Source organism: Nicotiana sylvestris, chromosome 9 (genome assembly GCF_000393655.2).
Source record: "Nicotiana sylvestris chromosome 9, ASM39365v2, whole genome shotgun sequence".
Lineage (NCBI taxonomy): Eukaryota > Viridiplantae > Streptophyta > Magnoliopsida > Solanales > Solanaceae > Nicotiana > Nicotiana sylvestris.
Window position 1 is genome coordinate 190,213,369 of NC_091065.1, and position 15,217 is coordinate 190,228,585.

The window sequence follows — 15,217 nt, forward strand, 5'->3', positions numbered from 1 at the left end:
AAACTAGGAATTACAATGTAGAACAATTAATAAGATTACAACTCAACTATGGATGTACATAAGACTTGTTTAGAAACCTATCCTTAGTGGAGTTATCTTCTTGTTCTTGACACACCAGTGACATCAATGCCGGATGAATGCTTTTTCTTCTTGAGAGAATATCACTGAATGCACAAGTAATGGTGTGTCTTGCACCGGGTTGTTTTATCACAAAAGATATAACAATAGATAGTGATGTCAAATCTTGGTGTACTTCTTCCCAGTGAGAAGTGACTGATGCACTGTCTGCACAGCCACTTCTGGGCAGTTGCGTTCCAGCTGGATAGTGGACTTTCTACTTCGGTCAGGACACACCAACAGACCAGGTCCTGGTTGTGTTCCTCTTCTGTAACAGTTGCCCGATGGGCACTTTCTTCTGCTATGTTCCAGCTGTGCACTTGACCTATACTTCTGTCAGAGAACCCTAAGGGATCAGGTCACCAGGTCCCTGTTGTGTTTCTCTCTGTGATCGTTCGTCCATTTGCTGACATAGTTCATATGAAATGTATCTTGTGGAATAGATTCTCTATCTGGTTCTTCACAATAAGTTTGTTAGATCATCAAAACATAGGAAGCATAAGGCTAAGACATTGAAAACCCATTAATTTTCCCTTTTTTGATGATGACAAACTTAGGCATAGAAAGCAGTTGTTTGGATCAAAATTAACCAGATGAGATACCAGTTCCCCCTTAATCTTATATCTCCCTCCTTGTCATTTTTAGTTCCCCCTCAATCTCAGACCCCCCTTTTTTGATAACAGGCATAATATTACCCCCCAACAATAACATTCGCTTCTTTTTCCCCTTTTGGCATCATTAAAAAGAACAAGTGTGTCGAAGAGCACAAGCAGATAATAAGTATAAAGAAGTCTAACACAGCTAGCTCATGCCACATATGTGCACATAACATGATAGAAAAGAGAAGCCGAAGGAGCACAATATTGTACACGCAAAGAAAGGGGAGGTATTTTATTAATGTTTACATTGGACTGAGCAATACATGAGCAGTAATGGTTAAGTTCAACATGCCATCAGAAATAAGTAAACACAAGTAAAACAGCAGCCACAGGAAGTTGGAGCAAAAATAGTTTGACACTAGGGAGGATCCTAGGGAGCACTAAAGGAAGGTGGCTTGGAGGAAGAGACAATAATGGTTTTGAGAACCAGGTCCAGTCTAGCATTTGCAGCCAATTGTTCTTCAAGTAGTTGAGCTCTAAGTCTCTTATTTTCCTTTCTCAGTCAGGCAACCTCCTCATGTACAGAATCAGGTCCCTTAGCTGCTTGGCTAAGCTGAGTTTCTAGTATGGCATTTCGAGCCCTCTGCCTTTTTATTTCCTTAGAGGCTGTATTTTGAGCGTTTATCAGCTGAGAAATGGTCGAGATATTTCCACCAACTTTTTCTATACATTCACATTCTTCTAGAGTGGTCTTGGAGAAGGTCTGCTTGCGTGTGCCCACTCTGGGATTTCCCAAGGGAACTTTATAGAATCTGAACACTTGATTGAGGAGAAAGCCATAAGGTAACCCATGATTGCCACCTTCTGCATATGATCTATCATGATTGCAGGCAAATTGATTGTTATAAACTCATCAAGCGCTTCCATCAGGACCAAATCTGATTTTGTAGCAATGGAACGTCTCTCAGGGCGGGGTAAGAGTAATTTATTAACCATTTCAAAGAGAAGATGGTACTCAGGAAGCAATACCTTCTTATGGACCTGTTCCCCCTGTTGAATAACTTGCTCTTTCATGATGGCTCTCCGAAAGTTTATTCCACAGACGTACTTAACTGAGGACACACCTTCACACGGAATTCTAAGAATTTTTCCCAATGTTGAAGCGTCGAGTACGATATCCACCCTATTTACAAGCGCACAGATGTGATCCCCCTCAACAGTGAAGAGAGATGTGTAGAAGGTTTGCACTGCATCTTCGTACACCAGAGGCATGCTCCCTTCAAACAGGTGTTCCCATTGTTGAAATTCCACAATCTCCAGAATTTATCTCATGCCTGCCATCTCTGAAATTGCTGTATCAAATGTTTGTCCCCACAACACTTTTTGAGTTCTTAATCTCTACTGCCATAGAACACTATCACAGGTCAAGGACTTTGTTGAACTAGGTTCTTTAATAGAGTCCCCTTTTTGTTTGCTAGTCCTTTCGGCACACTTTCCTTTCCAGCTTGCTGCCCCCTACAGTATTGTCCTTAGACACGGCTAGCTCTGCTTTACTCCATTTAGACTTGTTGATGTACTTCACGGATGACCCTTTTTGTTCCTCAACAGTTTCCTTAATCGTCATAGACTGTTGCACTAAGGAACCAGGTTCCCTAGAAGCATCTTTGTCTATCTGGTTTACTGACACACTCTTGATGAAATCCTTTGGATTCATTTTCCTCTTTCTCCTTGTCTTGACACTCCTCTTACTTTTCTGCAATGAGGATTCAAAATTCTCTTTCTGTAGGGACCTGGTGATGGGTGATTTGGAAGAATACTCCAAGAGCTTGGAATGAACAGAAGGTGTAAGAGTGAGTTTGCATAGAAGTGAATCAGGTTCATCAGAAGGTTTTTCTGAGAATATCTCATGAGCCAAGGACTTGAGGAGTGCTGTGGTTCTTACATCTCCTAGGAATGGCATGTCTTCCCCCTGATACTCAGAAGAGAGATATGCTCCTTCATTCATCACTCTTAGAAGATATAGCCATAATGTTATGAGCTGCTTCCTTTTCTGGTGACTTCTTGAGAGTCACTAAGTCCAACATGGAGGTGTTCAGGTACTGGTCAGGATCATCCTCACAGGCTTCTAATACTCGAGGAGTAAGACCTCCTGTGTGGTCTTTGATGAGATCGTAGGATTGACTAGACATGAGATTCTCAAAAAAGTGGTAAACATGGTTTATCAGAAATGGAAAAACTGTAGGGGTGGAGGAGGAACCAGAAATGTGTAAGGTGGTAGAAGGTGCGAAATAATGATGCTCAGGGAATGATTTTAAGGATAATGAAGAAGTGGGAACAGTGTTAATGGCGAGGGAATGAGAAGATTGTTCGATCGCCATTAGATGAGTACTTAGTAGACGAGTAGAGAGAGAAAGAGATATATGGGAAGAGGATCCTAGCTATACACGAGAGATGGAGGTTCGTGACTTGCCATGAGAGAGAAAGAAAGTTTTATTGGAAGAAGAACTAATGATGGGTGGAGAGCGAAACATGTTCTAGTTCTGAAAACGGCGGTAGGTTTGTGGGAAAGTATTACCGTGCAGAGGGGATGAAAGGATTTGACGAACAAGGCATGACACACAAACGTTGAAAAGTAGGATGAAGTGGCAGCTGAATTTCAAAATATTTATATTTTTTTGTTTAGAAATGGCATGCAAAATTAAGCACATTACTACTAACCTGAAATGCAGGAACCTGATGCCAGAGCAATCTTTTGAACAAAGTTTTAGCAGCTCCCCTCTTGCAGTTCATAACTGTACCTTTGGCTTCTATGATTATCATGCGTGTTTACCTACAACGGTATTGATGTGAGTTAGGCTTGGTTAGAAAATACTTTAGTTACCTTTACTTGACGGTGTCTTATACAGTCAACAGATGGAGGATCAGGTTCTTCATTAGTTTCTTGTGTCTCCGCTTCACCTTAATTTATCCAAAATATTCTCTACTTGAGGCTTTGATGCAGATATCTGAAGTTTGGTCTTCTGTTCTGCAATCCTTTCCACCAATCAATCCCTTCTTCATATTGGCCCTCAGAAGAAGATCTCACCCTTCAATGTGTTTGCAATTTCTCTCCAGGTATTGATGAGGTCATTTCGTTTTGCTTCATTGTCTCCCGAAAGATGAGGTATGTATCATGACAGGTGCACTTTGGTTTTCCAATTTGAGACAGAAGTTGGTTGATGAGAGAAATATGGAGGTTAATTTGATTTCCCCACACTTTGTGTTCTGCTGCTTGTGTAGGTTCATGAGCTGCATCTTTACTTCTTCCTTCAGCTTCAGTAGTAGCAAGTGACGTACCCGGTTATTTGTGAGATAGGGAGGATGATGTTGTGTTGTCTTTTGCCAGTTTCCTTCATCTTGCTTACTTTATCATCCTCCTGATTTGAAGCCTCAGATATTTCCCAGAGACAGGATTGGTTCATCATATTAGTCCTCACGGTTTCTTTCTTGGCAAGGGAGAGTGCCTTGTTGAATACCCCATCAGCATCTCCTGCCATTTAGTGCTTCCTTTGTTGGAGACCTTGTGGCCTTATTTTGTGGGTTGTTCCCCAGAAGGATTCATTTACTCGCCTTTTTGCATTGCGCTTCCCAAGCTGATCCTTTCTGTTGTCAGGAACAAGACATTTTCTTCCAATTGGCAGTTCCTGGTGAGTTTTTTTTTTTGATTTGGGAGGGACCTGGTTCGACACCTGTTCTCAAAGTAGAGAGCAGTATTCATTCCTTTTGCCCATAATTTCTTGGTGATTCTATAGGCGATGAGCACAATCCATGCAGCATTTTCCAGTTCCGTTCTTTCCTTCAGCTACGCCATGTTGCTGTGGAGTCCTTGGTGTAATTGTGTGTGATCCCTTCTCTCCCTCCTTCATCATTTTTGTGAACTCATGTTCAGGTGATGCTTGAGTTTGGCAGACCGTTGACCAGGTCTTGGAGGTGAAAAGTTTTCATATACCAATCCTTCATGCCGTGGTTGCGACTTCACTTATTTTATACCGCTAGCTTGTGGAGATTAATGACTAGCAAGAGTGACTGTTCTTGTTACCTTCGTTCACTAAGACCTTTTTGACGATGAATCTTTTTGACGTGAGATCTTTATCATTGTTTCTTTTATTTTTTTTTAACTCATTTAGTTAATATTGTGCATACGGAAATGTGTTACTCAAGAATGGAGTTATTGTATGAAAAAGGACAAAGCATGAGAAGAGAGATAATAATTACAAATGAAAGGTAAGGTAAAAATACACAAGTTCTCATGAGAATTGTTCATTTAATTTACTATATAGATAAGTAAATGTAATTTATGCAATTTTTAATTTCAAAATATATGTTTGATCACACAACAATTACTTTATCATGAGATTTTGCTAAAAATGGCTATTACATTCTTTAAAAAAATGAAAAATCATAAATCAATCAAACACACCATTCAAAAAACACCTAAATTGATAATGTACATATTTTCCTGCACATACCAAAACTTTATTTTGATAATTTTATTGCATTACAAGTCATGAATTGCGATGCTAATGAGACTTAATTTTTTGCTTTCAAATCTAGAGTTAGTGTATATTTTCTAATGATTTCTTTTGTAGCTTAATTTCTACCTAATAGTATTGCATCATAAGTCATGGCTCTAAGCTTATGATACTTTTAAATTTGTTACGTTCAAGTCCAGCGTTAATATACATTTTCTATTAGTTACGTTTGTAGATTAATTGCTCCAGGGGAAATGGTTTTATTGTTTGCTTAGGAACACATCTTTTAATTATAATTTGATATTAATATTATTTTATTATTTTAACAACAAAATTATTTTATTCAACCATATATTATATGACTTAATATACACGTGCAACACACATACCGAAAGACTAGTACACTATATATATATTAAAAGTGGAAAGCCCTTAAGCCAAAAGTTAAATTACTAAAGTATCCTTTAATTAACCTATAAATAGTTTTTTAAAATGTAAATAAAAAAAACTAAAGCCTACAAAATGCAACCTTCCATCCGGCACCTATTCAGAAGAAATATGTTTCTAAGTTTTAACACTTTAAATTCTTCACATCAATAGGCACAACTCTTAAATAGTAATTCTTTATTATAAATTTGAATTTATGTGCATATTCTTCATATAATACTAGCATATTACAGAAATTTACCAAATTATGTTTCAAATTATTATATATGCAGTTAAAAAATAAAGCCAAGTGACATTGGATGGACAAAAAAAATTGAAAAAATTACAATTAGGTAGAATATTTATGGTTTAGTGTGAGTACATGGCGATGGGTCGGTGACATATGACTATTTATTCTTTAGCTATATTTCTACAAGTTTTTTCGTGTGAAATAAGACTATAAAATAACTCTAATGAAGTCTAGAAAAAATTCATAGTAAAATCTTTTATAACATAAATAGCTTTAGAATATGGATGTACGACGAAAGATATTGCCATATGACTTATAACTCTGCTATTATTTTCTTTTTGCTCTTGCAGACAAAATTCTATATATATTTAAGAAAGATGAAATTGCATATGTATTAGAAATCAATTTTATGTAAAGTTCTGTTGCCTTTATCTAAGTCCTATTTAGTTAAATAGGGAGAGAAGGAGAGCTCCTTGTTCTGATATACTAATGTGACGAATTAGGTGGCGACTCAATGAAGATATCAAGCTCTAAATTCTTTTAAAAAATAATAATAATAAGAAATCAAAATTATATGAAAGTACAGGAGATATATGACCCTTTTTTCTTAATTTTATCATACTTAATTATCTAATTTTCATTCAGCAGACAAAAAATGATCCATTTTGTAGATTTGAGCTCTTAATACTTATTGATGAATAAATGTAATAATTATTTATAGGTTTATATTATGAACTTAATTTTGTGCATGACATGTACATTCACATAAAAATGCGAGGCTTGAATATTCTACTAAAATTGAACAATCAACCTTGAGAAGATAATTATGCCAAAGCGCAATTGATTATGTTATGGCTGAAGAATATAGGGAAAAAAAGTCGATCAAGATATCCTGCTTTTTACGTCAGCTATTGAAGCATCAAACTCAAATAAAATATACCAAAACTTAAATGGTAACGTTATGCCTAGAAAAATCGAGATCGAGTTGGTAGGAGAGTGTGCTTTTTTATTTTATTTATAAAAAATGTCTTAAAGTTACAAAGTAATGCTAGCTTTTGGCATATTTAAATATGTAATTTATGATATAATCAAATGTTTTTCAATTATATAAGTATTAATTAATTTTAGTATATATTTTGTAAAAATATGATATAAAATACACGTGCATCTCACGTGCAGAGAAACTAGTATATATATAGATATATTACAGGGTATACACATCTGAAAAGTATACTTTTTCATACATATATGATATTACAGGGTACCTTTTTGATATGAAATATATTGTATAAAAAAGTTTGATGGCCATCTAGATCTAATATGTATTTTTTCCTCCATGCAAAAATGCTATAATTACTCGATGAACACCTAATGGAATGAGGAGATTGCAAATATCAGCTAAAAAGGAAAATTAATTATATATATTACGTATACCATACTATATATTAGAGTACAATCTAAAATTGGTTTCTGATGGAATAACAATGAAAATGGATTAGAATGTTAGCCAATCGTGTTGGAGGTTTTTAGGTTAGAAATTTTGTTAACACTAATATCGGAAATCTCCTTAGTTTTAGCTTTTTATTATAGCGATAATCTTGATTGTGGTATAAATGGAATAAGATGCAAAAAAGTTAGTTGCACAATATGCATGTGACGACCCGGCCAGTCATCTCATGAGTTATCGCTATGTTTCCCCCATTTTAGCTTATTTACACTCCGTTATTCGTGTTTTGTGTGATCGGGTTGATTAATTCGAGTTCGGAGAGAATTTGGTAAGAAATGAGACACTTAGTCTCTTTTAAGAAGGCTTAAGTTGGAAAAGTCAATCGGATGTTGAATTATATGTTAGAAGGCTCGGAAGTGAGTTATGATGGTTCGGTTAGCTTCGGGAGGTGATTTGTGACTTAGGAGCGCGATCGAAATGGGTTTTGGAGTTGTAGAGGAGATTTAGGCTTGAATTGGCGAAATTGATATTTTGACAATTTCGGGTTGATAGGCGAGATTTTGATATAAGGGTCGGAATAGAATTCCGAGAGTTGCAGCAGCTTCGTTGTGTCATTTGGGATGTGTGTGCAAAATTTCAGGTCATTCAGACGAGATTTGATAGACTATTTGAGCGAACGCATAATTTAAGAGTTCTTAGGCTTGAATCCTATGTAAAAATGGTGATTTGATGTTGTGGCAAGCGTTCCGAAGTGTTGAACAAGTTTGAAGGATGTCATGGGATGTGTTGGTACTATTAGTTTAAAGTTTCGGGGGCCCCGGGTAGGTTCCGGGATGTTTTAGGCCAAAAATCATAGATGTAGCAGTTCCAGATGGGTTGCAGGCCCCGAAACTCACCCTCGCGGTCCGCACAAAAATAAGTGCACCCGCGGTGAGTGCTGTGCGGACCGCACAAAAGTGGGCGCGGCCGCGGTAGGTGTCGCACGGACCGCACAAAAGGGGGCGTGGCCGCGGTGAAGAACCTTCCCGCTAGTCTAACTTCGGAAGCCCATATCTTTTGATCTACAAGGCATTTTGAGGTGATTCAAAAACAAAAGTTGTAGCCCTTCGTTCCTAGTTTCTAGAAAGATAAAGATATTGCAATTTGGACATCTGTAGAAAAAGTTATGACCAAAATTCTAAATCCTGTCACTGCAGAGGAAGGCCTGTGCGGCCGCGGTTGTTTTTGCGCGGACCGCAGTCGATTTGGTGCGGCCCGCGGAGGCTGAAATCTGAGGAGTACCCTATAAATATGAGGTTTTGGATTTTATTTAATACTTTGACCTAGAGAGCTCGGATTTTGGCGATTTTTTTGAAGGTTTTTCAAGAAATTCATCGGGGTAAGTAATTTTACTCAGATTTGGCTAGAATACATGAATCTATCACTGAATTCATCATTTAATTCGTGATTTGGGATGGGATTTGGGAAGAAAATTTTTGAAACCTTTCAAAAATGTAAAATGATGATTTGAAGGACCAAATGGTATCAGAATTGGATAATTTTGGTATGGTTAGACTCGTGAGGGTATGAGGATTCTGAGAATGTAAATTTTACCCGATTCCAAGACGTGGTCCCGGGGCTCGGGTTTTGCTAATTTCGGGATTTTGTTATTTTTAGAATGTTTTCGCTTAAGCTTTGTTCCCTTGGTATATTGTGATGTATTCGTTCTGATTTTGGATAGATTCGACGCGCGTGGAGGCCAATTCGAGGGGAAAAGGCGTCGCGAGCTAGAGAATTAGCCGGTTCGAGGTGAGTAATGGTTGTAAATGATGTCTTGGGGGTTTGAAACCCCGGATTACACATCGTAGTGCTATATTGAGGCAAGATACGCGTTAGATGATGAGTGTGGGGTCTTTTACTACTTGAGATTGTGACTTGGTCCGTCCCGATTGATGATTTTACCGTGTATTTGACTGAAATTCATTTATTATCATCATGATTTGGGCTGATTACCATATTTGGGCTTCGTGCCAACTACTTGAGCCCTTCGAGGATTTTTATCACTGTTTCCTCACTGCTTGACTTATTATTTGAACTCAGTCCTGTTGATATCTACTGTTTTACAAACTTAGCCACTTTTACTCAGAATTGAAACTTAAATGATATTTCTACATCATGTTTTGGGCTGATAACTACTGTTTTACTAATCCTCAAGGGGCTTGTGATGATTTTTGGACTGAGTGAGGCCGAGGGCCATATCTGAGGATATGATGAGTGATATGAGGCCAAGGGCCTGAGATACTTTATATGCCACGAGGTGGCTTGAGTGATGTGAGGTCGAGTGCCGAGTGATGTGAGGCCGAGTGCCGAGTGATGATGCCAGAGGTGGCTTGATATAGCGCTTGGGCCGTAAAGGGCCCCTTCGGAGTCTGCACACCCACAGTGAGCGCGGGTGCCCATTATAATCTGAGAGTGAGCCCGAGGGGTTGATACTGTTCTGAGTGATTGATACTGAGCCCGAGGGGCTGATACTGTACTGAGAGTGAGCCCGAGGGGCTGATACTATTCTGAGTGACTGATACTGAGCCCGAGGGGCTGATACTGTACTGAGAATGAGCCCGAGGGGCTGATACTGTTCTGAGTGATTGATACTGTGCCCGAGGGGCTGATACTGTACTGAGAATGAGCCCGAGGGGCTGATACTGTTCTGAGTGATTGATACTGTGCCCGAGGGGCGGATTTGTACTTGTTATTTACCTGTTAAATTACCTATTTTACTTGTTTTAAAAAGGAATATCATTTGATTCTTCACTGATTTATTGCTTTAAGTGATTTTACTGCTTGATATGGAATTGCTTTGTGCCTTTATGTGTTTTCATACTTTCAGCCATTATTTATAATTATTACTCACTGAGTCGAAGTACTCACATTACTCCCTACACCATGTGTGCAGATTCAGGCATCGCAAAGTCCGCTCCTGAGTGCTGATTCTCCTAGTCCAAGCGGTGATTCGGAGACTACGAGGTAGTTGTTGGCGTCCGCAGCTCCGTGCCTCCCTTATCTTATCATTTTCATGTTCTTAGAACTATTATATCGGATTTGGTGTTCAGTAGACTTGTGTCTGGATTCTTAGTTGCTCATGACTTGTGACCCCCGGTTTGGGCTGTGTCGGGATGGTTTCTTCTATTGTTATCTATATTTCCGCGAATTATTGCTATCAAATCATGCTTTAAACTACTTTATAGTAAATAACTGCTCAAAGAAGTGTATTGTATTGGACTAGCTGGCCTTGTCTTCACGAGAGGCGCCATCACGATCGGGTTCGGGGTTAGGATCGTGACAATGTAATATCTAAATTAGTTGTAGCTTATATAATTAACTCTTATAGGTCTTGTATTTATGAAAGTTTCCCGTGGCCACTTTAGAATTTATAACAAGAAAAGAAATGGAATTTTTACCTCCTACAAAGGTTAACACCTTATTTATTTTAAATAAATACCATTTAAAAAAATTATATTTTATAGATACCTTTTGAGGTTTATAGCAAAATATTTAATTTTGGTTACCTCTTATCCCTAAGACACTAAATACGCTAATCAGTTACACTATTTTCTTTCTCTCTCTACTTGGATACATCCTATTCTCTTCCCCATCCCACTAAAATTTCCGATCTCCTCCTCCTTCGCAAAACCCACATCAAAAATTGCTCTGGCTCCCGCATCCGATGGCTGCAACGGCATATTTCTACAGTACGTTTTCACTTTCGGATTCAAAATCAAACCCTCCAACCCTAAAAATCAACCCTACAAGTGTGATGACCTTTGTCATCACTTGCTTTAAATTAAATTCTGTGTTCTGAGGCCTTGAAAATCTCATTTAGAGTTACCTCGATTTGTGTGCGTAGTCCGGGCGCGTAGCTAGAAACCTTAAATATGAAATTCTGTGAAAATGATAAAATTTGGTTATAAAATGAGTTAATTTGACTTCGGTCAACATTTTAGGTAAACAGACCCGGACCCATGATTTGACGGTCCCAGAAGGTCCGTAAGAAAATATGGGACTTGGGCGTATGCCCGAAATCGAATTCCGAGGTCCCAAACCCGAGAAATGAATTTTTTTAAAAGAAATTATTTTCTGAAATTGTTTAAGGAAAATTGAAATGAAATTTGCTTAGAACATGATGGTATCGAGCCCGTATTTTGGTTATGGTGCTCGGTACAGGTCTTATATACTCCCTCCGTTTCAATTTATGTGAACCTATTTCCTTTTTGTTCCGTGCCAAAAAGAATGACCCCTTTCCTTATTTGGAAACAATTTACCTCTATGCAATGATTTATAGCCACACAAAATATATGTGCCTCATTTTACACCACAAGTTGAAAAGTCTTCTCTCTTTTCTTAAACTCCGTGCCCAGTCAAATGGGCTCACATAAATTGAAACAGAGGGAGTATGATTTAAGATATTTTCGTAAAATTTGGTGAAAAACAGAGTTTATTTGACGTGAATTGGACTTCCAATTGAGGACTTATGGACTTTGAGAGTTCTTGATGAAAATGTTAAGTTTTGAGGTTTAATTCATGATTTTACATGTTATTTTGATTATGTGATCGCACGAGTAGGTCCATATGATGTTTTTGAGTTAGTATGCATACTTGATTTGGAGTTCTGAGGGCTCGGGTGAGTTTCGGGTAGGTTTCGAGATGTTTTAGGCTTAAAACCAGAAGTTGCAGGTCTCTGAACCTACCGGTGCGGTCCACGGTTGACCTTGTGCGGTGCGCGGTGGAGGCTGTGCGGCCGCAATCCACTTTGTGCGGTCCACACAGGGCACTGTTGTGCGGCCGTAGTCGACTTTGTGTGGTCCGCACAGGGCACTGGACCGCAGTAACCTCAGAAAAGCCTGTGCGGCCGCAGTCCATTTTGTGCGGTCCGCACAGGGGGTCTGAGAGGGATATAAATAGACGGGATTTTCAGTCATTTTTCATTTTTCAAAACCCCAAAAACATAAGAGGCAATTTTTCAAACAACCTTTCTTCTCCAAATCAATTGTAAGTCATTTTTAACTAGTTTTCTTCAATCATTAACATCTTTTAACATGATTTCAACTTCAAATCAAATCAATAATTTTCATGGGGAAATTGGGTGTTTTGGGTAGAACCTAGGTTTTTCAAATTGGGGATTTGGACCTCGATTTGAGGTCCGATTTCAAAACAAATTATATATTTGAGTTCGTAGGGGAATGGATGATCGGGTTTTGGTTTGAACCTCGGGTTTTGACCATGTGGGCCCGGGGGCGATTTTGACTTTTGGGTAAAACTTTGGAAAATCCATTTTCATGCATTCGAATTGATTTATTTAGCATTTATTAATATAATTAAGTAACTTGTGGATAGATACAAGCGAGTTGGTGGTGGAATCAAGAGGTAAAGCGATAGTTGGGGCTTGAATTGCGTTCGTGACATCGCGGTAAGTGTCCGGTCTAACTTTAGCTTGAGGTATTAAGAGTTGAGTCCTATTTGCTATTTGCTTCTTGTTGAGTACGACCTATATGCATGGTGACGAGTATCTATACGTTGATGTCAAACATGACTGTGAGTCTTAAATTGATACTTGTTGTATTCTTGAATGTTACTATTGTTGAAATAGTGAGTAAATCCTTGATATTGAGCAAAGACTTAGTTTGTTATCGTGGAATGTACTTATGATTGAGAAATGGTGGGATTTGAGATGAGTAGGAGTTGAGTTAAGATTGGTTATAGCTGATTCTCCCTTTCCGGGACGTATATACTTGTACTACTAAGTTCTCTTGTCGGGATAGTGTAGTGTATTATTGATCCATTGCCAGGACAGTTAATTATGATTATTAGTGACTGTATAGTTGGAATGGGTTGCACGCCGCAACAGATATTATATTGGATCGGGTTGCACGCCGCAACAGCTATATATATGTGGATCGGGTTGCATGCCGCAACAATATTAAATGATAAGGGATCGGGTTACACGTCGCAACAGTATTGTTATTGTATCGTTATAGATATTGAGCTGTCCTTTCATATTTTATTAAGTTTCTGTTGGTCTTGATATGTTTCCCCGAAGCATGTACCCCCTCCCATTTTAAACTGCTCATTCCTGTTTATTTTTTGCCATATATTATATAACTGCACAGGTTTATCTGGAGTCTGATCCTAGCCTCATCACTACCTCGCCGGGGTTAGGCCAAGTACTTAGTAGCACATGGGGTCGGTTGTGTTGATACTATACTCTGCACTCTGTGCAGATACCAGAGCGGCACTTGATCAACAGTAGTAGGGGAGCCAGCCTTCAGTCCACCGAGACACCGAGATAGCCTTGCAGGCGTGCGCAGGCCCGACGTCTCCTCTCTGTATTATTATTTTCTGTTATCTCATGTATCCGAGACAAACAATGCTATTTTTCCTTCAAACTGTTGTATGTAGTACTCTTAGTAGTCCGTGAATATTGTGACACCAGTTTCTAGGTAGAGGCATGTGTTGACTTTCAAAACATTTTGGTTTTATATTTATTTAAGACTTCCGCTTAAATCTCATATTCCGCTGTCATTAGATGTTTATCACTTGTTAATATAAGTTGTAAAAAATAAGATTAAAACAAAAGAGTTAAAGATTTCTAAGTTTGTGGCTTGCCTAGCTTCTACGAGTAGGCGCCATCACGACTCCCGAGGGTGAGAATTTTGGGCGTGACAAGTTGGTATCAGAGTTCTAGGTAACATAGGTCTCACAATTCACGGATAAGCTCAGTATAGTCTAAGGGATCGGTATGGAAACATCTGTATTTATCCCCAGGGCTACAAAGTTAGGAAAAACTTAACATTTGTTCTTTCATGTCGTGCGGTTTTGTTTCTCAATGCTAATTGAATTTCTACTCTATTCTTTCGCAGATGGTGAGAACACGTGCTTCCTCATCTACCGCTCAGCAGCCCGAGCCCCCAACAGAACTTCCCACAAGGCACTGAGGGCGAGGGCGAGGTCGTGCCAGAGGCCGAGGCAGGGGTAGAGCTCAGCCCCGACCAGCAGCCCCAGTAGCGGAGCCTCAGGTTGACTTTGATGATGAGGTTACGGCCCCAGCAGCTCCGGTGGGCTCAGCTCAGGTCCCAAAGGGGTTTATTGCTACCCCAGTCCTTCAGGATGCTCTTGTCCTATTAGTGGGCCTCATAGAGAGTGTCACCCGAGCGGACTTGCTTCCTGTAGCACCAGCCATCTCTCAGGCTGGAGGAGGGGCCCAGACTCCTGCTACTCGTACTCCGGAGCAGGTAGCTCCTCAGATTCAGACTCCAGCGGTTCAACCAGTTGGAGCAGTTCAACCGGGTGTGGTAGCTCAGACCGTTGATGTAGCAGCTATATTTGTCGATGCTTTGTGGATGCTGGATAGGTTCACCAAGCTCTTCACTTCTACTTTTAACGGTGCACCTATTGAGGATCCCCAGGATTATCTAGACAGCTGCCACGAGATTCTCAGGAACATGGGTATTGTTGAGACTAATGGGGTCGATTTTGCTACATTTCACTTGTTTGGATCCGCCAAGACTTGGTGGAGAGATTATTGCTTGGCTAGGCCAGCCGGATAGCCATCTTTGACTTGGGAGCAGTTTACAGTGTTGTTTCTAGAGAAATTTCTCCCCATTACTCGGAGAGAGGCCTACTGGAGGCAGTTTGAGCGTCTCCAGCAAGGTTCCATGACGGTTACCCAATATGAGACCAGGTTCATCAACTTAGCTCCCATGTTCTTGTCATACTTCCTACCGAGAGAGAGAGGGTGAGGAGGTTTATTGATGGTCTTATTCAGCCGATTCGCCTTCAGATGGCTAGGGAGGCTGGGAGTGAGATCACTTTTCAGGAGGCGGCCAATGTTGCC